General features: G+C 38.7%; 2 long non-coding RNA genes across 2 annotated transcripts in view; both read left to right on the forward strand.

The window, feature by feature from the left end:
• LOC119543458 overlaps positions 1-5,242 on the forward strand; it is a 33,145-nt gene extending 27,903 nt beyond the window's left edge. Inside the window, exons 2-4 of the long non-coding RNA XR_005218589.1 lie at positions 3,101-3,245; positions 4,462-4,565; positions 5,225-5,242. This is a non-coding gene — a long non-coding RNA (uncharacterized LOC119543458). The remainder of the gene's footprint in view (positions 1-3,100; positions 3,246-4,461; positions 4,566-5,224) is intronic.
• Positions 5,243-5,276: 34 nt separating this feature from the next.
• On the forward strand, positions 5,277-17,188 carry LOC119543459. The gene is made up of 4 exons (XR_005218590.1): positions 5,277-5,303; positions 5,996-6,146; positions 14,789-14,826; positions 16,024-17,188. It is a non-coding gene; the product is annotated as an uncharacterized LOC119543459 (long non-coding RNA).
• The last annotated feature ends 6,252 nt before the right edge of the window (positions 17,189-23,440 follow it).

The following is a 23,440-nucleotide window of genomic DNA, read 5'->3' on the forward strand; positions in this document are numbered from 1 at the left end:
AGAAATGAAACAAAATAAAGTTTCAGTGACTGAGAGATTTCAAGTGGAGTTGAGAGTCATTCTGGAGGTAACTCTTATGCACTACATAAATATCCCTTTTTAGGTTTTAGTGTATTAGAATAGCTAGAAGGAAATACCTGAAACTGCTGAACTTGTAGCCTTGATTCTTGAAGACTATTGCATAACTATATAGCTTACACAGTGTGACTCTGTGATTGTGAAAACCTTGTGGCTCACACTCTCTTTATCCAGTGTATGGACAGATGAATAGAAAAATGGGGACAAAAAGTAAATGAATAATAGGAGGGGAGGAGGGGTATGAGATGTTTCAGGTGTTCTGTTTTACTTTTGTTTTTATTTTTATTTTTATTCTTATTTTTATTTTTTGGAGCAATGAAAATGTTCAAAAAATTGAGTGTGGTGATGAGTACACAACTATATGATGATACTGTGAACAATTGATTGTATACTTTGGATGATTGTAGGGTATGTGGAGATATCTCAATAAAATTGCATTATAAAAAATTTGGGTCCTGGAGATCAGGTGCGACACAATGGGAAGCTAAGGCCACAATGCTTGAGAAAAGAGAGTGTGTCACTCACAGTTCCCAGAGAGAGAGAGGGGCATCTGAGAGTCGATGCGAAGCGTTCTGGCTATTGGGTGTGGAGCACACAAACAGAGCCAGAGGGACTGTGGGCTTATCCCTTTATTGTGGTCCAGTGATGGAGGTTAGTAGATTTCCAGCGGGAGTCAAGGATTGGTTAGTTTAAAGCAAACATACGTGATAAGTTGGGTGGATGGTGGCCTCAGATGTAGGTTTGAGCTCTGCAAAGCTGCTTATTAACTAGGCAAAAGGTCAGTGTTAAGGCAAGTGGCTTAGCCAGAGTAAGATGGATGAGGAGGCAGCACACACAACAATTTTATAGTTATAACATCAGAATGACTGTTCATCTATTACTCTTGTTCAAGGCAACTGATGATTCTATACAATCATGAATCTTCATACAAATCTTGGAAAGGAACATCAAAGGTGGTGAAACTAACTTCTTATGAGAATATGATGTTTTTTTAACAACAGAAATAACAGTAAGATTATCCACTGCAATAAGCTACAGAGCAGTCATTTGATGTGACTATTAGGAAAATCTTTGCTGCTTCTGAGGAACTAATATGTTTTCTCCACACAATTAGGGAGAAATATGTAACTGACCAGGTCTTCCCTTTTTGCATTTGCTAAATAAAGATGATAAGCAGTTTTGTGGCTCAACCACAGCAACAAAAGACTGACAACCTGTACTCTTTATTTCTCTCTGATCTGTAACTTATATTCTAATTTACATTTTACCTAGTCATGATGGATTTTTAAAAAATCACATTTGTCTATTATATTGTATACATAATCTACAGAATGAGGCATAGTATGCATATCTACATACACATTTATACCTACAAAATGATTCAGTAAATAAATGTAGTGTAATATGATGATGCATTAAAGAAAAATATTAAGCATGTAAGAAAAACCAAAGAAAAGACCATTTTTATTTGCAATATTAAGAAGTAGTAAAAAAAGAAGAAAGTTAGGAAAGGTAAGCATCATTCTCCGAGCAGTTCTACGGCAGTTCTATAGTTCTAATATACCATAGATACTTGGGGCTTCATTTAAGGTTTTTTACAAATAATAAAATAAATAAATACAACTGGTGATTTGAAGTATTTCATTTATTTTGACTCAAAATGCGCACTGTTGCCTTTTGCACTGTTGCCAATAAGTTGAAGTCATGTGAATGATTTACCTTCCCCAAACTGCATGCTTGGTTTTCAAGAGTAAAATGTTACTGAGGATCTAACTAGAGAGGCACTACATATATATTCAGGTTTATGGGAACTTCAGTACAAAATTTTTTCCACCTTAAATAAGGCTCTGATAAGGATAGTGAACAAAAAAGGAACTTGACTGCCAGTCATATGAGGCTTTTTCAATGATTTTTTGCCTATGATCAGAAAACATGGTCATAAGGGCTAAGACTTTCTCCTGCTGTACATCTTCTCTAGCTTCACAGACTCAAGATATCTTATCTTCCCCTAATAAACCATTCATTCTAAAAGTATTTAGTTATCTGACTTTACCAACTTGTCTCAACTCAAGATAGAAGAATAATCAAAGGTGTGTTGTAGATGAAAATTAAAAGTGCTGAGCATTTTAAAATTAGCTAAATAAATGACCAAGCTTTATCATGTAGGAAAGTTTGGGATAATGTGGGGATCAGACACCCCCCAACTTTCTCTTCATCTACACGTAGGTCCCAGACTGAAGGGTAGGATTTTCCAAAGTAGCGGTGTAGGTCCCTGAAAGGACTCTGGATGGCTTTGGTATGAGAAAATGTTTGCGGTCAGAACCACCCAGGGGAGCTTTGTGTTTTGTCTCCAGAGGGACCCCAACATCTGGCCTAAGAGAAAACATACAGATGCACTCTGCCCTTCATCAGAGTTGAGAACCATAAAGCTGGAGATGTGAAATCTCCTGTGTGCTCAGATGAAACCAAACAGGAACTCTCTGAGTCAAGGAACTATTTATGGCTGCTTGACACATTCCCACCCTCTAGGTGACAGGGTTCAGGCTACAAGATCTTTCCTGTGTGACAGCCACTGGCTCAGCCCTCAGCCGCCTTCCCATGTAGGTGTGATGCAACGAGGAAGAATACACCTTGCTATTTATTTTTTTTATAGAAAATCAAGTATGTAGGAATAAGAGTATCTAGGTTGTTTCTCAATAAATAAAAGCAACTTGGTGATTTTCTGAGGGTTTTTTGCACTGGCTCCAAGCCCAACCTTCAACTTTCTAGTAAATATTTTGATGTTGAAGATTAAGATCACGACTTTGGCATCAGATAAGCCAGGAAATCAATTTTATTTTGCCATGTGTTACCTTTGTAAACTTTATCTGCTGAATTCTCTCACAGTAGCATGTCACGCATACCTCATCTATATGATTTCTTACGTGGCATTACACTCAATGCTTTGTTGGTTAGTCTTTCCACTAGACTGAGCACCTAAAAGATCAATATCGTATATTCTTATCATTTTATCTCCACCCAGGAAGGAGTGGAAAAATTCCCTATAACTTCCACCATCAGACTGTATCTCTCCAGCCAGAGGCGTCTCCTCACACACTGATACACACAGAGAGAACTAGAAAAGGAGGGAGCGAAGCACAATCAATGTGGACTGAGTTCAAATTCAGGTACATCCTAAGGACATGACAAAAGTGGTCCCCTTAATGACAATACCATAATAAGGTAAAATGTGTTATGTCGTAAAGTATCACAAAATTCTCAAATAGACGAATAAGGGAGAGATGATTATTTTTTAAAGTAAGTATATGTTCCTTAAGAGGCAGAGAACATGGAAAGAGAGAAACTAGGAAATAAGGCACATAATGAGAGTACACCTGAACTCCCCAAACCACTTTGGTTTTACTGGAAGTTGTTAGGTTTACTTATCTGTCAGAACTGATATTTTGACTCAATGAGGACAGGGAGATAGTACAGAGACACATAAAGGTACATCAATGTTAAGGACTAAATCAAGAGAGATGCAATATGTACAGTCTTTTTATATAGTTAATTCAAACAGAGGGCTACAAGATTACTGGGATAGATTAGGTTAAAAGAAATCTGATTTTCAAATAATTATGCACATTGTCTTTCTCCATGTTTATCTTTCTGGAATGAGAAAAACTGGTTAGACTACTAATTCTTCCAGTTGCTAGCTGGGTGAAATTGAGCACATTAATTAATAAGACTAATGTCCTTATCTATAAAATGTAAACAGTATTGTGATCTATCTTGTTGCATTTTGGCAGAGTTTATGAGCTAAAGCATGCAAATACCTAACACAAAGCCTGGCATATAATAAACACCAATGAAAATTAGCTATCGGTAGAGTTTATACTTAAATTAGATCAGTACTAGATTGTGACTCCACTGAAGGAGCATGGGTTCCTTAAATGAAATTTTAACAATAATCGAGTTCCTTGGTCATGAGTATTTCTCTTCCTCATATCAATTTCTGGCTTCTAGAATTGAACCCTCATAACCTGACTGAGAGTGAGTGGATGACAGTATTGGTTGCAAGTGGTGGTTTGTGAGTTCTTGAGCCTGACAGGTTGTTACAGATTTCCAGTTCCCTGTCCTCCCTGTCCTGAAGTTCTTTCCTGATCTGTCTTCAGGCATTTGCTTGTCTCCTTTATCTTTTACTTTTTAATTTTTTAAAAATTTTTTTAATGCTCAAGTTTCAGGAGTAGACAGACAGACCATAGAATATGGGGTTGCAGAAATTTTCTCCCAAACTCCCTTGCTGGAGAGTTCAGAACCATTTCACAGATGCTTAATAAAATTGCTTGAGTCTTTGACCAACCAGAAGTAACTAATCTGTCACTATCATTTTGCTAATTTCAGAATGAGAAACCTACAGCCCACGGACAACTCACCAGAAAAAACTGTTTCCAACCACATAATGGTAGGCAGCTGCAGAGTCCAGCTCTTTAAAGAACTTGCAGGAGGTATTAAGACCTTCCTTAGAAGTCCCACGTGCAAGCAGTAATTTATTATTAGTCATATGTTTATAATTGTTGAAATCATTGTATTTCCAATTCTATTGGTTCTTTTCCACTATGGTTTATAAAACTTCTTCCAATGAGACCCTCTAACAATGTTAATATTCTACATTATAACACCTTTATTTGCACACCTCCTCTCCTAGATAGCTGTCTCATTTTTCAAAGTAATTATTATACAATGTTGCACACTGATAAAGAAAATAACAATTTCAGGATCTTTCATATTGTTCCATATTTTCGTTTGTATTTGAGGAAACTATTTATTACAAACCAGATACTGAGTTGATAACTGCTTTAGATTTTTCAGAATAGGAAGACTGAAAGTGTGTTCTTGTTCATTCTCAAGCCTGAGGTTGGTGCAAATAGAAAATGGCATTGTGTAATGTGTTGGTTAACATTTTTGAATGATTCTGTTAAAGTCACTGCAAATTAACAAAATGTTAAAATTGCTCCATACTTGAAAAAGAAAATCAGTATGACATTGAAATGCACTGTGACTATTCTGGCCATAACTTTTGAGGACAAATCAAAATGGAGAGTGGAACAAGAAATTAAAATTAGCACTTATCTCCCATTTTCTCTCATTGCTTCCATGTGACTAGAAGCTGCAAGGTGGTCACCCTTCTCCTTGGTGAAAAATTGAGCAAGAGAAGTAAGAAATCAGGTCAACTCAACTCTTGGGTAAGTGTCTCCTGTTCTACAAGAAAACTATAACTAGCTGGCTTACTTAGATTGTGATGGCAGGCTTTCAAGCACCAGAACAGCTTTCAGATATGAGTAGGATTTTAGGAAATACACACTGAAATGTTTAGGGTGAAGAAAGCATCATGTCTGCAATGTACTTTAAATAGAACAGAAAGAAAACAGTTACATATGTGTGTGTCTGTGTGTGTGTGTAGAGAGAGAAGAGTAAAGCAGAAGTAGTAATGTGTTTCATGAGGAATATAGGTTAAGAATATCCGCTAATTCCTTGTACTATTCTTGCAATGTTTGCTCTAAATTTGTAAGTCTGAAACTATTTTATTTTATTTGACAAAAACTGGTAAAGTATTTCTCCTGCAAACTGTTTTTATACGTATTGTATTATAGGTTAACCAAATAATTGATGAGGTCAAGTTAATATTCATAGAAATATTTCAGCCAATAAATGAAGAAGGAATGATTGAGTGAAAATATCATCATTTTACAATGTGTTAATAATAGATCTAGTTAACAATCATCAACTGCTGCAAACATTACAAAAAAAGATACTGGATACTGAATAACTGTGAATGCAAGTACATAACCCTTATTATAAAGTCGTGGGATTTTTTTCCCAAAATCAAACCAATTGGAATATTATCAAGTGTCTGGTTCTTACTATCAATATACAGGAAAGCAGAGACAAAATGTGTCCAACACGAGAGAGAGAGGCAAGCAGCAAAGCCGAGACTGTGGAAACCTTAAAGGACAAATGATCCAGTTTCTTCAGCAACAAAAGCAACTATAACAACAGTGAAGGGGGAAGATGACTTCTCACAGAAGGTGAGAGATGACTTGGCCAATCACAAAAGTGACCCCTATTTAATCTGCTTAAAAACTATAAAACAATCAGGGAGAAGTGACTACAAATTAAAGAACTCAATGACATTAAGAAATCATTAATATTGAGATTTTGTTTTTAAAAGAAGCATTTGCTTCTGAAAGCTTACAGATGAAATGATAAACTTATAGATAAAATGGTAAAACAATGAAATGGTATTTGGGATATCAGATTAATCTGGTTTGGACAGTGGATTGATATTTGTTGAAGCTGGGCTATGCGTACATGGCAGTTCAAACTACTGTCTCTACCTTACTTAATGTACAAAATTTAGCTATAATAGAATGTTAAATAATTTTTTTAAAAAAAGCTTTTCCCTCTGCTAGCCACTGGGCACAGAGGACATCATGACTGATGCCTCTTCCACTGAGTAGTCATGGTCAGAAATGAGATGTTGACAAGAAACTGAACAACAAAGCAGCAGAAGAAAAGGAATCATGAAGAAAGTAGAAATGCTCATCATCCCAGAGCTTCTTGGCAGTCCACCTGCAGTAATTTCATTCTAAAGATTACTATGGTGAAACCAAGCAAGGAAATTTAGCATTGGGCAGAATGTTTTAAGAAAGACAACGATGTAGCACAGGGATTCCATTGACAGTGGAAAAAATAATATGAGGTAATATTTATTGTGAATTTGCCGAGTGCAAAGTGCTTTTCCAAGCATGTTTCACATATTAATGTACTCCATAACCACCCTATGAGGTAGGTGCTCTGATTATCTCCGTTCATCAGATAGAACATCTAAACCACAGAAGGCATACACATCTTGCCCAAAGTTTTACAGCTAGAAAATGGAGAAGCTGGGACCTGAGTGTAGGCAGCCTGGCTTTAGAACCCATGTGCATGCATTCTTTCTAATCAGACAAGAGGTTGGGCCCGTCAGTGCTTAAACACTCCTCTCTGACTGTGTAATTACTATATCAGAGTTTTGAACCAGGGTGCCTAATTGCATGCACATATCTGATTTAACATCATAGAACCCCAATGCTCAATTTCAAGGATGGGTAGATGATTCATAACAATTACATACTGTAAGCTGCTTCCAAGACTATGTGGTTGGAAAACCCTAGTAATTTTGACCACAAATATGCTGATTTTCTACTCATTTCACCAACTTTATTTCAACTCATCACTTTGTTATTTGAATGGATGTTGCATACTAGGTTATTTTAGACAGGATATTTCTCTATCTGTGATGTAAATTTATATATTTATACATATATAAATCATATATGTATATAGTCAGTATATATATATTCTTAAATGACTTGGTTATCTCTTACTTAATATTCTTATCTTTCAAATTTCTTTCTCATGGAGATTCAAATGAAATTATCCACTTACGATAAGTTCTAAGAGTATGAATTCTTTCTAATTGCTTCACAATTCATATGTAGATTTAAAAGGGGGTGTTTCCTTCTAAAGAGGTCCTGCTATTTATTTAACAAATATTTGTGTGCCAACCAGCATAGTGCCTGACACCTGGAGGCACACAATCTATATTTAAGTGATAAAGTGATTACGTGTATGAAAACTAGACATGGTCTCTGGCCTCATTCTTTCTAATAAAAGGAATGACAACATCTAAATAAAAAGGCAAATAAAAAATAATACAAGTTCCGATTAGTGCTAGAAATGAAACAGATAAGAGTCTGCAATTCAGAACCATAGTAGAGGAGCCCTACAACCTCTAATTGGGCAATCAGAGACTGTAATATTTCAGAGAAGACAAAGTGAGAGAATGAGCTGGCCATAAAGGGAGGAGCACTTCCGCAGAACATGTCAGTATATGCACAGACCCGAGAGAGGAAGGAGGTCAATGTAGTTCAAGAAAAAAGGCCAGGGTGGCTCCAGACTAATTAGTGAGAGAATGATGATGTCATGGATTAAGTCAGAGAGATAAAGAAATCACTACTCTATATGTGTATGTACATATGCATATATACGTAAAATATATGACATAATCTCTTTGGAAGATTTGAACATTATGAACAATATTATCTAGGTGTATACTTTGTGGCTGTAGGGGTTTTTTTTGTTTGTGATTATTGCTTTATTTTGTTTTTCTTTTTTTTTTCATAGTGAGGCAATACCAAAATGCATTTCTAGTCTTTCTTTTTTACCCAAGTCTGTGACCTTGATTTTCTAAATAAACAAGGAGTATAGTGCATTTCAGAAAAGCTGCTCAAAGAAATGCTCATTCCCTTTTCCCTATCTGGTCTCCACTATCCACCTCAGCTTAGTAAGTTCTTCATTAATTATAAAAGTCTGTAGATGGGACAAGGCAACAGGGCAAAGTCAGTTCTGAGGACAGAGACACTTAAGGAAACTTAAAATTGATACCTACCTTCTTGGATTTCAGTGACAGACTATAACCAAATTTTCAAGTGAGATTTTGTGTGAATTCTTTTATAGAGGCAAAGAGTGAGATTAAAAAAAAAAAAAAGCACTTTGCCCCCCACCATAAACCTTTATTTGGTCTTCTCCCCAGCACCCCACCCCACCCCTCCACATTTTCCTACCTCTTAGTTAACTCAAACAAAAAAAAATAAGGGAACAAATCTGTGTTATATTATTTCCTTTTAAAAATGTCTCCATTTCCTTCAATAACTGCATTCTTGGATTTGCATCTTTCCGTTTCTTTATTGAACAGAAGAATTTCCATGTGTCTGAGATATGAGTTTTTTATCTAGATGGTGAAAGAGACAGGAGGGGTTGGGATAACATTTCAAAATGTGTCATGCATCCCCTTATTAGGGAAAAATTAAAAAAAGAAAAGTCGCAAGTCAGTGAACTAGATGAACTCTCATACTTCTGTCTAGCACTGGAAATTCTGTGGTCTTTGTTTACAGAAAGGTGACTCACTCTTTATTAGTGGCACATTGGTTGAAAAGAGAAAATAGTAGATATTTGCGGCTAGTGAAGGGGCTGAGAGTCGTTAAACGGATCTTGCCCGCCACTTAGTGGCGATAAGTGCAACAAACATAAGTGTTTCAGAATCCTAGACTCCTTAAGTAATGGAGTCGGGGCTGGGGGGCTGCCTTGCAAGAGAGCTCCAAAGTCCTGCAGGCAGATCAGAGCAGCATCAAAGTCAAAGCTACCTTACTTCTTAAAAATATACAAGAATCCTCATGCTGTCTGGTCTGGTTTGCTAGAACTGGCAGTATGCAAAATGCCAGAAAAGGATTGGTTTTTATAAAGGGGATTTATTTGGTTACACAGTTACAGTTCTAAGGCCATAAAAGTGTCCAAACTAAGGCATCAATAAGAGGACACCTTCATTGAAGAGCGGCAGAAGGCATCTGGAACGCCTCTGTCAGCTGGGAAGGCACCTGGCTGGTGTCTGTTGGTCCTTTGCTCCTGGGTTGTTTCAAATGGCTTTCTCCAAAATGTCTCTGGGCTTCTGTGTTAGCTCCTTTCTCTCAGCTCCTGTGCATCCTTCCTTCTTTCTCCCAGGGCATTTCTCTCTAAGCATCTGGGGGTCCTCTGTTAGCTTCTCCAGGGCAAACTTTGGGCTTCATCTCTTAGCTTAGCATCTCCAAATGTCCTTCTGTCTGCATCTCCTAGTGTCAGCATCAGTGTCGGCTCTTGAGCTCTCTTAAGTAGTCCAGTGAACTAATCAAGACCCACTCTGAATGGGCAGGGTCCACACCTCCATGGAAATAATTTAATCAGAGTTCTCACCCACAGTTGACTGGGTTACATCTCCATGGAAATACTCAATCAAAAGTTCCACCCAACAAGATTGGGTTAAAAGATCACGGCTCTTTTGGGGTCCATAACAGTTCCCAACTGGCACGCTATGGTTTCCACTAATCTGTAGCAGAAATATAACTCACCAACTAGGATTGTTTTAGATTCCGCAGAATGGCAAGAGAATTGATGAAAAAGAATTATGGATCTGAGAAGACCCAGTCTACATGTTAGAAGGAAAACAAGGCAAATTTAGAAGAGCAGCTCCTACTTCTAGAACCGTTCATTACCATTGTGCTTACTGTTTAACAAAGAACAATTACTGATCTCCTGGAGCAGTTATTCATGACCCAGGCTACCCATAATCTCTTGAAGAGCTTATAGAAAGTAAAGATGCCCCCCCACCTCCATCCCCACCCCCACCCAAACAGAATGACACTGGCCTTGGTGCCAGTGTTTATTAGCTCACCACTGATATTACTGCTCAGCCAGAATCAGAAACCACAACATGGTTTAACCCAGTTCATTAGAATGAATGATGATTTTAATAGACTGTAGCTATAAAGACTCAGGTTATTTTGTTCAAGAATAAATGAGAGTGCAGCTGTGAGTGACGTTTTGAAGAAGAGCAAGCTTGCTAGAGAGGAATGTCCTGGGAGAAAGCCATTTTGAAACCAGAACTTTGGAGCAGATGCCAGCCTTGTGCCTTCCCAGCTAACAGAGGTTTTCCGGACGCTGTTTGCCATCCTCCAGTGAAGGTACCTGATTACTGATGTGTTACCTTGGACACTTATGGCCTTAAGACTGTAACTGTATAGCCAAATAAATCCCCTTTTTATAAAAGCCAGTCCATCTCTGGTGTTTTGCATTCTGCAGCATTAGCAAACTAGGACAGATTTTGGTACCAGAGAAGTGGGGTGCTTTTGCTGCTGAGTTTGCAAATACCGAACATGTTGGAACGGCTTTTTAAATGGATAATGGGGAGTTTCTGGAAGAGTTGTGAGGAGCTTGATAGAAAAGGCCAAAACTGCTTTAAAGAGACTGTTTGTGGAAATATGGACTCTAAAGATACTTCTGATGAGGCCTTGAACAGAGATGATCAATGTGTTGTTGTGAACAGGAAGAAAGGCGAACCTTGTTTTAAAGTGGCAGAGAATTTGGCAAAATTGAGTCCTGGTGTCAGATGGAAGGAAGAATTTAAAAGTGACAACCTGGAATACTTAGCTGAGGAGATCTCCAGACTACCTGTGGAGGATGTATCCTGGCTTCTCCTTGCAGCTTATAGTAAAATGCGAGCAGAGAGAGATAAACTTAGAACTGAACTCATGGGTTCAAAGAAACCAGAAGCTGATGGCTTGGAAAATTATGAGCTTCCAGGGGGTGGAATCCCAGAAGCTACAGCCCAACGTGAGGATGTAACCAAACATGGAACCCAGCCGCCATTTCAGTACAAGCCGAGATTGGAGATGGAATTATCCAGAAAAGATTTGTGGAAAGTCCTATTGTCTGATGGCTTTGACCCCTGTATACTTCATGCAAAGCCAACAGAATTTTTGCGAGATCTTTATAGACAGAGCCATTGCTGGTCTGTACTGGAGGAGACAGACAAGGAAAAAATTAAAGGAAAAATCTCTTCAAAGACAGAGCCATGGAGGTTGAGGTCTGGAGTCAAGAGGTCTCGGGCTGGGAGAGCGGAGCAGCCCACATGCATGGGAAGGGTGAGTTTGCCCTGGAGGTCGAGGGCGGGCTTTCCACCTCGATGCTCTGGAACAGTTTTGCCACCTCAGGTCCCAAAGAGGTTGGAGCACATTCCCAGGGAATTGGGGAGAGCCTGGCTGCCACCACACTGTTCTGAAGGGGTTGAGCGTGTGCCCCAGAGATGGAAGGGAATCTGGGAGCTGCCCCGATGTTTGAGGAGGGTGGGGCCGAGAAGGTGGTCTCCCCAATGTGTGGGTATGTTGGAGCACTCCCCTAAGCATTTGGAGAGGAAAGGGCTGCCGAAAAGGCCCTTGGGAAGGGTTAGGCTCCCACTCTCTCAAGCCCCAAGGATGCAACGTTGTTCTGTTAATGACTCTCAGACTTTGAAATCTAATGGAGTTTGTCCTGCAGGTTTTAAGAACTGTTTTGGTCCTGTTAACCCTGTTTTCCTTACTCTTTCTCCTTATGGCAATGGGAATGTTTATCCTGTGAATGTCCCTCCTTTGTATATTGGAAGCATATAACTTGTTCTAAGTCCACAGATCCAAAGCTAAAGGAAAAGTATGCCTTAGGACTGACCATGTCGATATTTGATTTTGATGGGATCTTGTACTTAACTATTGTTACTGAAATGATTCAAGTTTCTGTGGTATTGTGGGATGAATGTATTTTGTATTTGGAAAGAATATGTTTTTCTGGGGTCCAGGGGGTAGAATGTGCCGGTTTGAATGTATTATGTCCCCCAGAAAAAGCCATATTCTTTGATGCAATCTTGTGGGGCAGACAGAATAGTGGGGATTAAGTTGGAACATTTGAATTAGGTTGTTTGCTTTGAGATGTGCCCCACCCAACTGTAGATGATAACTGATAGGATATTTCCATGGAGGCGTGGCCCCACCCATTTGGGGTGGGCCTTGATCAGTGGAGCCATATAAATGAGCTGGCTCAAGGAGAGGAAACGGAGTGCAGCTGTGAGTGACGTTTTGAAGAAGAGCAAGCTTGCTAGAGAGGAATGTCCTGGGAGAAAGCCATTTTGAAACCAGAACTTTGGAGCAGACACCAGCCTTGTGCCTTCCCAGCTAACAGAGGTTTTCCGGATGCCATTTGCCATCCTCCAGTGAAGGTACCTGATTACTGATGTGTTACCTTGGACACTTTATGGCCTTAAGACTGTAACTGTATAGCCAAATAAACCCCCTTTTTATAAAAGCCAGTCCATCTCTGGTGTTTTGCATTCTGCAGCATTAGCAAACTAGGGCATTATCTAATGACAATGACAATAAAATATATCTGGTTATTTAGTTTGTAAACTATAAATTTATTCTAGCTTGAAACATGATTATTTAATTTATTTTAAAATGTTAATCCCACATTTTACGCAAATTGATACTGATGAATCCAAACACAAATAACATCTTTGTTCATATGTGATTTAGAGCCATTTTACATCTTGTTTATAATACTTTAAAAACTTTGCATTATAGTTCTCATAAGAATTCAATTTTCTTTCAGAAGATGATGCTGTATATTTGTCTCCAATCCATTATATATGACAGCTGCAAATGGACTATTCCATGCAAGCTAGGAATAACATGGAAATAAATTTCAATGCTAGAATAAGGATTAAGAGAGTAAAATAATTATATGTTATTAGTACAAGCAATAGGTGTATGAAAAAAAGCTTTTAATAAAAAACATTGAAGACTCAAAAGTCCTTTCTCTGCCAACATGTTAGAAAATACCAGGTTTCTATGGATTGAAGATGAAAAGATAGAAGTCTACTTCAGTGGGGTTTTTTTTTTTTTTTTTTTTAATACTGAGTTGATCTGTTGTGTCAGAGCCATGAACATTCAGAAGCCACGCTTACCCTGTGTTGAGAGGTTATATGTTCTATCAATAGCTGCAGGACAAGGTGAGAGTAAATGTCGCCAAGACATAAGAGGTGCCCAAGAGCCGAAAAACAGATTAACAGCAACCAGTATTCTGACCACAAGTCTAAGTGAAAAGGACTTTCAGTACACATTAGGTTCACCTGGGGAGATTTCAAAAATAGGATGTCCAGACTACGTCAGACCAATTAAATCAGAATCTCTAGGAGTAGGTTTCAAGTATGAGTATATTTTTTAAGTTCCCAGATAATTTTGATATGAGATAAAGTGGGGAATCACAGACTTAGAGACTGAGACAAAGAAACATTGTAGGTATCAGAGAAAAAGGGATTTGACATGTGCGTATCAATTGCTCACTTTTACATGCTTTCATTTTAGATGGAGTCATTTCTGAAAGAATATTGACCTAATGCTTACAGATAGGATTAGTGAAATTTAGTGTAGTTATTTAGTGGTAGCAAAAAAAAGCTGATGTGTCATAAAAACTAATCAATATAGAAATTGGGTGAAAAGTGATACCTAGAATTAGAAGAGAGAGTTAATATATAAAAGCTAGATGCCATAGTATCTACTTGTACCTAGGTATTTGCATTTCTTTAAATTTTGCTCTAACTTTGAATTCAATAACACAATTCTAAAATGCTAACAAATATTATTGCTTAGTTGTTCAACCAAAAAATGATTTAAAAGTTATTGAAAAGAAAGGCATGCAAATAATTTATTTCTAAATTAAAATAATCTTTTCAAACTTGTTCATTCAATCAAAGAGATTTTAACAAAAACCTTGAGTTATCTTTTCATGTTCCAGGGTTTCTTAAAGTGTGGTTTATATTTCACATGAATTGGAATAAAACTGATTGTCTTTTCAAAGTAAAAAAAAAAAAAAAAAAAAAAGAATAAATGAAACCACCTTCATTACAGCAGTCATATGCAGATAATAACAAACCAATATTAATCCAAGTTCTAAAAAAATGATTGGAAGATTAAAAGAAACCCAAAGTTTTATTTTAAAGATTTTCCCTGGATAGGCCCCAACAGATCTGTTCTACAAAAAATTATATCCCAGTTGAGGGGCCTGTGTTTAATGGGAGCTCTGCCGACACCAGAGCCAAACTCCGCTCCAGGCTCAGGGTCTCACAGCTGGAAATAATTCAAGGACGAGAAAGGCCAGTAGCAGCAATTACTCAAGTTGAAAGGATAGTACACGCTAGAGGAATTAGCGCGGCGAGCTCGAGGGAGGGAGTGTGTGTGTGAGAGAGAGAGAGAGATACACCCCTAATAGCAGGGTTTAATTTGTTTTACAGGGAGGTCTTTGCTGGCAGTAGCAACCTTGGAACACCAGGTACTTACATTGTTTGCATTGTTTCTGGACGAGATAACCTCCAGTGTTGGTAGCTCTTTTGATATGTACCAAGAGTTCTTTCTGGGCTCTCGGTTTTGCAAGTTTCATGGTTTGGGGTTTGCTATAGGGAGTTAGTAGCTGCGTATTAACCCCTTCGGAGCTAGGCGGAAGACCAGGGACCACAGCCTAAAATGCCCTATTCTAACCTGCCTCACATGGACCCACATATCTGCATACATAGAATCTTGTTTGAAATGCAATTTTCTCTACCCTCAGGAATTCACTTTTACTAAGCCTGGGTGGACAGTAGAGATCTCCCTTCTTTAACAAGCAATACAGATGAATCTGATGCAGGTGATTTAATGCATCTCACTTTGAGAAACACTGCTAAGTCATATTGCTGCTTGATAATTCACTGTGGGCTGTAGGGATGTACTGGGTAAGGGATGTTCTAATATTTATTTTCTGCTACAGTGGTTTTTGAAGTATGATTCCTAGATCAGCAGCAGCACTGATACGGAACAAAAGCAGTGGGTTATCTGCCCAGTGACCAGTTACTCAAATGACCAATTCCTGAGACACTGGAGTTTCAAAGAGAGAAAGAGTGTATTCATTAGCTAAAACACTTTCATTGGCTTGGTGTGAGGGCTGCTGAGAATTTGCATTTCTAACAAGTTCCCAGTTGATGCTGTAACCGAGCGGTTAGGATTTAATAAATATGACTATTGATTCATATAGATATTTCTTTTTAATTTCTAGTGTATTAGAATAGCCAGAAGAAAATACCTGAAATTGCTGAACTATAATCCAGGTGATTCTGATGCACGCTTAAATTTGAGAACTACTGGTCTCCTTGATGGTTTTGATGGGGTTTTGATGTAGCTTCTCTTTGTTCTTAGAATTTTGTCTTCACATTTCTAACTCATGGATTAAGAAGGTTACCACATCCCACACCTAAAAACCAATATAAGGGAAAGAGCATGGGATTTAAAATTACAAGTCCTGGGTGGTATTCCCAGCTCTGCCACTCACTAGGAATAAAATCATGCCTAAATATTTTCACCCTCTCAGTCCATTTCCTCATTTTGAACAAGAAATTATCCAGGACCTATGGCCAAGAACTTTGCTTGAAGTTTCACTATTATCTCATCTGATCACCCCCATACACCTGCGGTTGGTTTTACTTCTGGTTTACAGGTGAAAAGACAGAGACACACGGAAGACTCAGAAGAGTGAAGAAGCGTGCCTGACCCTGATGTATTGGACACAAACCCTTTGACAGCGTTTCCTTATCTGCAAAATGTAGACAGATGTTTGTTGACAAATGTTTGTTGGGAAGAGTAAATAAGGCATGAAGCTTCAAAGGTAAACATGTTTGTGTTGATTGTCTTAGTGGTCTGGTGTGTTGGCTGGAATCAGCACCCGCAAACTGCAGGTGAGAGAAATCGGCCAGAGAAAGGAAAGGAGGAGGCCCCTTGTGGCGATTTGATAACTCCAGAGTTCTCCCGCCTGACTTAGGAGACCTCGTAGGTGAGCCGGGTGGAACAGGAGCCGCTGTGCTGGTCAGAGGGGAAGGGCGGAGACTTACGCCCCTGAGAGGAGCACAAAGAGACACTGTTTCTAATGCCTGAGAGAAGCCTTTCAATTTCCAGATAAGCCATGCTGGTAAGAATCCTGCAGCTCTTTTCAGCTTAAAAAAAAGCAAACAAACAGGCTCTGCTACCCCCTCAATTCCGTGCTGCAATTCAGAGCAGGCAGCACAGATGTCCCTAAGCCCTGCAAGCAGGGAGCGGATGTGTGACGTCTGCGCCCCTGACCGCGGCGGTGGGGAGCGCACAGCGGGGAGAAACGCCCGCGGACGTGCCTCGCCGGGTAAAGCCTATCATCTTCTTCTAGGAGAAACTGCCCTTCAACCCAAATTTCTGGCGGCACTATTGTAAATCCTGCTTTTTTGCCTTGTCTTTTGCTTCCTGATGGATATTCCTTCACTTGATTATCTTGCCAAATAAATACATTTCTCTTTTATCAAGATGGGTTAAAAATTGTTGTGTGTGTTTCAAGTAAAAGGTGAGTAAAACCTGAAGATAGAATCGTACACTGCTAGTGTTGGTGTTTGCCTATTTAAGAGACAGGTTATGAAGAATAATAAACAGGGTAAGCACTTAGAAAGAAATTATGTATGTAATGTTAATGTCATGAGTGGGTAATTTTTTTTACATAAACTAGTTAAATGTTGAGTTTTCAAACTATGCATTTTTGCATATTTTTTCTTAATTAAGAAATTAAAACAAGGCATGCTGAATACATTAAATATTAAGATATATTTCTGAAATGCTGGAAGTACACATTAATGTTCACGAAAGTAAGGGAGTGGTTCTGTTAAAAAATATAAAAAGATTGAAAACTTGCATCTGGATTATGAGATTACTTTTGGCTCTAAAATTCTTTGTCAATGGAACAATTACTAGAACAAATTTATATTAATGGTTAATTAGGAGATTAAAAATAAAGCAGAAAAAAAAAAAAAAACCAAAAAGAAATAGGACCACGTTTGAAATTGAACATAATTTCTAAAAATTCTTCACAAAAACCTCTCCAATTACCAGGAGTATTTAAAATGAACTGTGGGTGTCAGATGGTGCCGTCAGGTCCTCTTACTCGAAGACTAGTTGTCTTGAGAACATGTATGTAATGGGTTGTATCTGCTTGGCGTATAAAAGGGTGAGATTTTTCTGTCTTTGCAATCTCTTGAGTGGACTGCATGTGATGTAAGACATTCTGGTTTAATGCTTATTCAATAATAAAATTGTTTTCTTACCCTTTTACCCTGTGGAGAGGTTGTCTGGGTTGGGAGAAGATTTTGGTTTTCATTATATTTCCCCAACAAATACACACACACACACACACACACACACACACACACAGTTGTCATTTGAAAAAGGACTACTACAAATGTGTTCACAAAGAATATACCAATAATTATCTCTCCAAAATAGGTTGAAAATTATTGAAAGTGGAAGCATTAGGCAAGTCATTTGACTTGTCTCCAATTCCTTATAAGCAGAAAAAAAGGATTATAATAGAGATTCAAATTACCAATTTTACTTCTACCCACCTTATGTTGATTGTGACTTTTTTAACCAAGGTGGGGATAAAAGACCAGTGCAATTAGCCTTATAACTCATGAAAATAACTCAGTCTCTTTTATTATCCTAGTAATAAATTGACCATGGAAATTTAAGAACAGTAATACTGTTCTTTTCTATGAACCTACATATAAACATTTATTTATAATTGCATTACAATGATTCCACATTTTAAACTCATTTTATACTGTTTTCCATACACTTTGATGAAAATCATTTCACTAATGAGATAGAAGGATTCCTTCCTGTCAGGAGACTGTATATTTAGTTGAGAGAGCTCAGGAGAAATGTTATGAGTTCGAAGTAAATCTCGTTTCCTAGTATAGACATTCATATACTTATTTACTCATTCCTTCATTTAACTATCATTAGCTCCTAGGCACCTAATGGCTACTGAAACAAATGAGTTATGGTCCCAACCCTCAAGAACCTAAAATACAATTTGGGATGAAAGAGAAGTTAAAAACAAAATACAAAACACAATACAAAAAAGAGCACAATAAAATATGGTTGTTTTAACAGAAGTACAGTGATACAGGATACAGTGGGTATACAATTATGTTGCTAAATTTTTATGAGTGTTAGAGGAGATACTAGTAAATGGATCATATAAGAGTATCCATTATCCACTGCATCCATGGTAACAAAATTTTTAGCCAGGCACATGGCCACCCAGAATAAAGGCTAGATTTTCCAACTCCACTTGCAGCTATATGTGGCCACGTTACTAAGTTCTGGCCCAGAGAAATAAGTCTAAGTTCTGAGTGGCTTCAGGGAGTCGTCCTTAAGAGATGGCTAATCTGCACTCTTTGCCTTCTCCTTGACTTCTTCATGTGGCTGCAGGGAAGAGAGATGTGGCTATGCCCGGTTGACAGGGAGCAGAGGGCAGGAGCAGCCTGGGTCTCAGGAGGCAAAGCTGTCATACCAAACCTGGACTTTTACATGACAGTGCAATCAACTATCTTCTTTAATCCACTGTTATTTTAGGTTTTTTTTTTGGTCATTTGCAGTCAAAGCCAAGCCTGACTGTTCCTGGGGAGAGCTCACTAGGCAGGTGGGATAGTGAAGGGAATTCCGGTTACAGGCAGCAATGCACGCAGAGGCCCTGAGGTGTAACATAACCTGGTGTATTTGGTGAACAGCAAAGAGAGGCAACCCTAAATCAGTGTCAGTGATAGGACAAGGAACCATCACAAACCAAAACTGAAATATGATACAACTTCCATCTTTTCTCCCTTTAAAACTATATGGAATCATTAAAAGGCCCAACTTTGCTTTGACCATGGTGAGGGCACATGCATGAGATTTGGAATTAGATCTAGGTTTGAATCTAGCTACATAGCTCTACATTATTAGCTATCTGATCTTGGAAAAATTATTCTCCCTCCTACAGCAGTCAAATTGAATTAACATATTCACTCTACAGTATTTTTTAAAGATACAGAGAATATCTAGCTCAGGGGTTTATACATAAATTGGCCAACAAAAGCTTGTTCTCTTTCCCCATTAATTTCCCTTCTTGCTCATTAGTGGGTGATTAAGAAGCATGGGTCCCCGAGGGATTTGCCATTTAGGGATTATAAAGTTGATTAAAAGAAGGCAAAAAGAAAGGACTCATAAATTGCCATTCCATAACTAGCTCATTCTCCAGCATTGGGCAGCACTCAGCGGGGAGAAAGTGCTTTCAAAGCCCGGGGGAAGCAGCTCCTGGCTGCAGAGGACACCAAACCACAGGTACTTCTTTGGAAGTCAACAGTTTACATAGTTCATTCTGCTCTGGATGGTATAAAACTGAAGGGAAAGCAGATGGTTGTATCGGTTAATGTGTGTACAGTATGATGAATATTGATCTAGACATTTTATAATTAGCTCCCCAAAATGTCAAAATTAAGAAAAGATTCATGGTATTGATTCTAGCCTGATAGGCCTGGAAAGTGTTCTGTCTACCTGTGTCCCACATCTAGGTTTTATCTGCTGCTGGGGAAAAGGACACCAATAGTACCATCTTTGCAGGTAAATGGTAGCTACAACCAACTAGAGACATGCAGTCATGAAGGAGATGGTTTAACAGGAGGGAGACAAGGCCTCACTGCTGTGCACCATGTCAATGTCTGAGCTGGGGCACTTGAGACATCAGTTCAGCATATTCCACTTCATTTCTCCCGGCTCATGCCATATCCTGCATTTGCTATAACCAATGAATTAAACAAATAAAATAGCCACAAAGAGGATTCTTGACAGCTAGCCTAAGTTATTTGCCATTTCAGTTTTAAATATGTATTCTTAATATGCAATAATGCTTTCAATGGTTTAATATGCACAACAACCTGTGATGTAATGATTATATTTTAACAGGAAAGGAACTCAGAATTTGTACAGAAAATGCTTCCAATTTGTACAGAAAGTTAATTGGTCCAGGTCACAGGGCCAGTTAAGCAGAAGAACTGGGATTCGAGCTCTAGTTCCAGCCTTCGGATTTTCTCTTTTAAGCTCCTTGGTGCTCCTGAAGTTCCTTTATGGCCACCTTGTAGTTTCTGCTTATCTGGATAATTTATTTCTCAACCGAATACCTAGTCCTTGAACAGAAGCCTTCAGTCCTCAGTAGAAGCTATTATTCTTTCAATATATATTTTTTTGAGCACTAGCAATGTGTCAGGCACAGTTCTGGCCAGTTTGCATAAATCAAAACAAAGTTTCTGCCTTTGTGGAGCTTACAATTTAGTGGGAGAAGACACACAATTAATGAATTGAGAAAATTACGTTAGGTGGTCAATGCTAAGCAAAAAAGGCTGAGTAGAACAGGGCAAGGATGGCTGAGAAGGCTGGGAGTGGGTGGAGATTGTTGAATTAAAGACAAGTGCCCAGAGCAGGAGTCATTGAGATGACACCTCAGCAAAGACTTGGAGGTGAGGAGTTAGCCAATGTTTGCACATAAAATATGGCTTACTCTTACTTTGTCTTTGAATGCCATGTGCATGTTGCTTACATCAGGCAATAACCAATCTACATGTTTTGAGTGAATGTGAGGTGTCTCTGAGTCTCCTAGTAATCTAAAACTTGAAAATGTGTTTCAACCCCCATCCAAGAGCTCAGTATCACTTTACACAAGTACTGAGTGCTAAGCAACTCTAAATAGAAGCCACTAGGATCTTAAATACCCTGCCATGTTGAAAATACAACTGCCAAAATAGTTGGTCCACACTATTGAACTCATGCCAGAATGGCTTGTCTTTTGCCAGTCACTGCTGAAATATATGCAAGCGTCTACGACGGCATGTTGAAACGTGGCACTTGACTAGTTCTAAGGGTGGTTGTTTCCTGTTATTGTAAACTTTGAAAATAAGCTGGCCCATATGTATTTACAAAGTGTCAGACAGTGTGCCCCTAACTATAAGAATAAAAGAAAAAAAAAAGGGAAAAAATACAGGGAGTGGCACTGACACAACAGGGTGAATGAGCGGATACCATCACAGTCCCTCACAGCTTGTGGGACAGGGACTCCAACATGTTTGTTTTGAAGGATGAGTCCAAATCTATGAGAAAAACAAGTTCCGAAGCCCTGCGTCACCCACAGGCGGCCACTTGCCGACCAAATCACATACTGCAATATCCAGGAAGACAGAGGGGTGGGTGGGGAGCTGGGCCAGCAAGCAGAGCCTGGGAAGGGAACACTTCATCACTCAGGGTTGCCTGGAGGCAGCAGCCTGGACCCACGACCACTCAAGAACAAACTGGCCAGTTTCTGAAAATATTTAGAGGGTTCGTGAAACTTGAGCTTGTTCAAATGTCAGTAAAAAGGAAGGTTAAAAAAGAAAGAAAGCAAACATAGCCAGAAATAGTTAACAAGTTTTGTCTAGAGTTAAAACTGTTTGAAATGAACTTATCAACTAGTTGGTTTTCCGGGAATTACTGAGTTTTCTCATCATTACACTTACGCTGTATCATTGGGCAAGCAGACTTGCATGTGTCCACATGTCCACATGCATAGAATTCTGTCATGCCACACCTATTTTATCTGATGGTTAATGACACGCATATAGTGTCGAATTTGTAAGTTTAGTAAGTGTAACATTTCCCAGGCAGTTGGCAATAACTAACAGTATCGTGTCCTCAGGGACACTGCAGCGGCCAGAAGGACATGCAGCGGACATGCAGCCCCTGGGAATGCCATTTACATTAAGCTGTGATCTGAATGGTGACCACTGGAGTCGTGCAAGGCAGTGGACCTGTCTGCCTAGTTACCACTGTCCATTAGTTCACCATCATTTTTTTGATTCTTTTGCAATCTTAAAATCTAATTTCATAATATAAACTTTTTTTCTTTTTAGAAGTGTACATGCTTTGAAGGAAGAAAAGCAATTCCACATTCAGGTGGGGGTGGAGGAATGGAATAAAGCAGAAGAGTCTTCTGTTCAAGAGTGCAGTTCTTTTTCTCGTCTTGACCCAGAGTGAGAAACATACTGCGGCATGCTGGATCCGAGGGCTCAGCCGCTGTCTCTTGATGGAGTGACCTTCAATTTTTATACTAAATATATGTTGAGTGACATGACTTTTTTGTCCAAGATTAGATATATGCCAGTCCTATGTATAGATACAAATATTTGAGATCTTTCTAGGACCTAGGACTCACTCATCAAATGCTGATACATACTGGTCTCCAAGGGAAAGAATGAGCTAATTTGACACATTCATGCTTGTTCCCCAGAAAGAAGCATCAAGGTGAATTGGTCAATCTTACACAGGAAATGGGACCCAGGTTAGTGGAAGGACATTTCCTAAGCTGCTTTTAGTTCAAAACCTACCTCATAATGGCCTGAAGGTAGTAAGAAAGTGTAAACGGTTGGCTGGCAGCAAACAGGAGGGTGATGTTGAGACAGCCCCAGCAAAACTATTATAGAGTCCAGGAAATAGCATCATATGCAAATCAAATCACCAGATGCCCATGTTGGCTTTCCTCTGAATTTAGCTAAGTTATTTAAACTTTATTGCTCTGTAAAATTGGAGGGCTGGTCTAAAATGGTATGTAATGTCCCATCCATGTATAAAATTCTTCCACCAGGAAAGCTCAGAGAAAAAGACTAAAATAAGCAAAGGCCTCCTGGAGACAGAGAGTCTAATTTCAATGTACCTTTTTGGTTTAGCAATGGCCTGTGATCTCTTGCACCGCATATGCTTTTCAGATGTGTTGGGATCTGTCATGTTTTTGTTTTTGTTTTTGTTTTTTTAAAATATTTAATCTCATTCCTAGGTAGTGGGTAAGTCTATTGGATTCAAAATACACTTCAAATCTTAACATTCCACTGTTTCCATTTGGCATTCTCATCAGGGAACAGCACCCTGCCATCTTTCTCAGCAGACAAGTGTCCATTTTTAATGCTTTGATGTCACCATCAAAATTCCTTGGAGTTTTTCATAGTTTTCTGCATCTGGTGCTTTGTGGGCTTGAGCTTCTTCCTTTCCTTTCAACC

The sequence above is a fragment of the Choloepus didactylus genome, chromosome 8 (genome assembly GCF_015220235.1).
Source record: "Choloepus didactylus isolate mChoDid1 chromosome 8, mChoDid1.pri, whole genome shotgun sequence".
Lineage (NCBI taxonomy): Eukaryota > Metazoa > Chordata > Mammalia > Pilosa > Megalonychidae > Choloepus > Choloepus didactylus.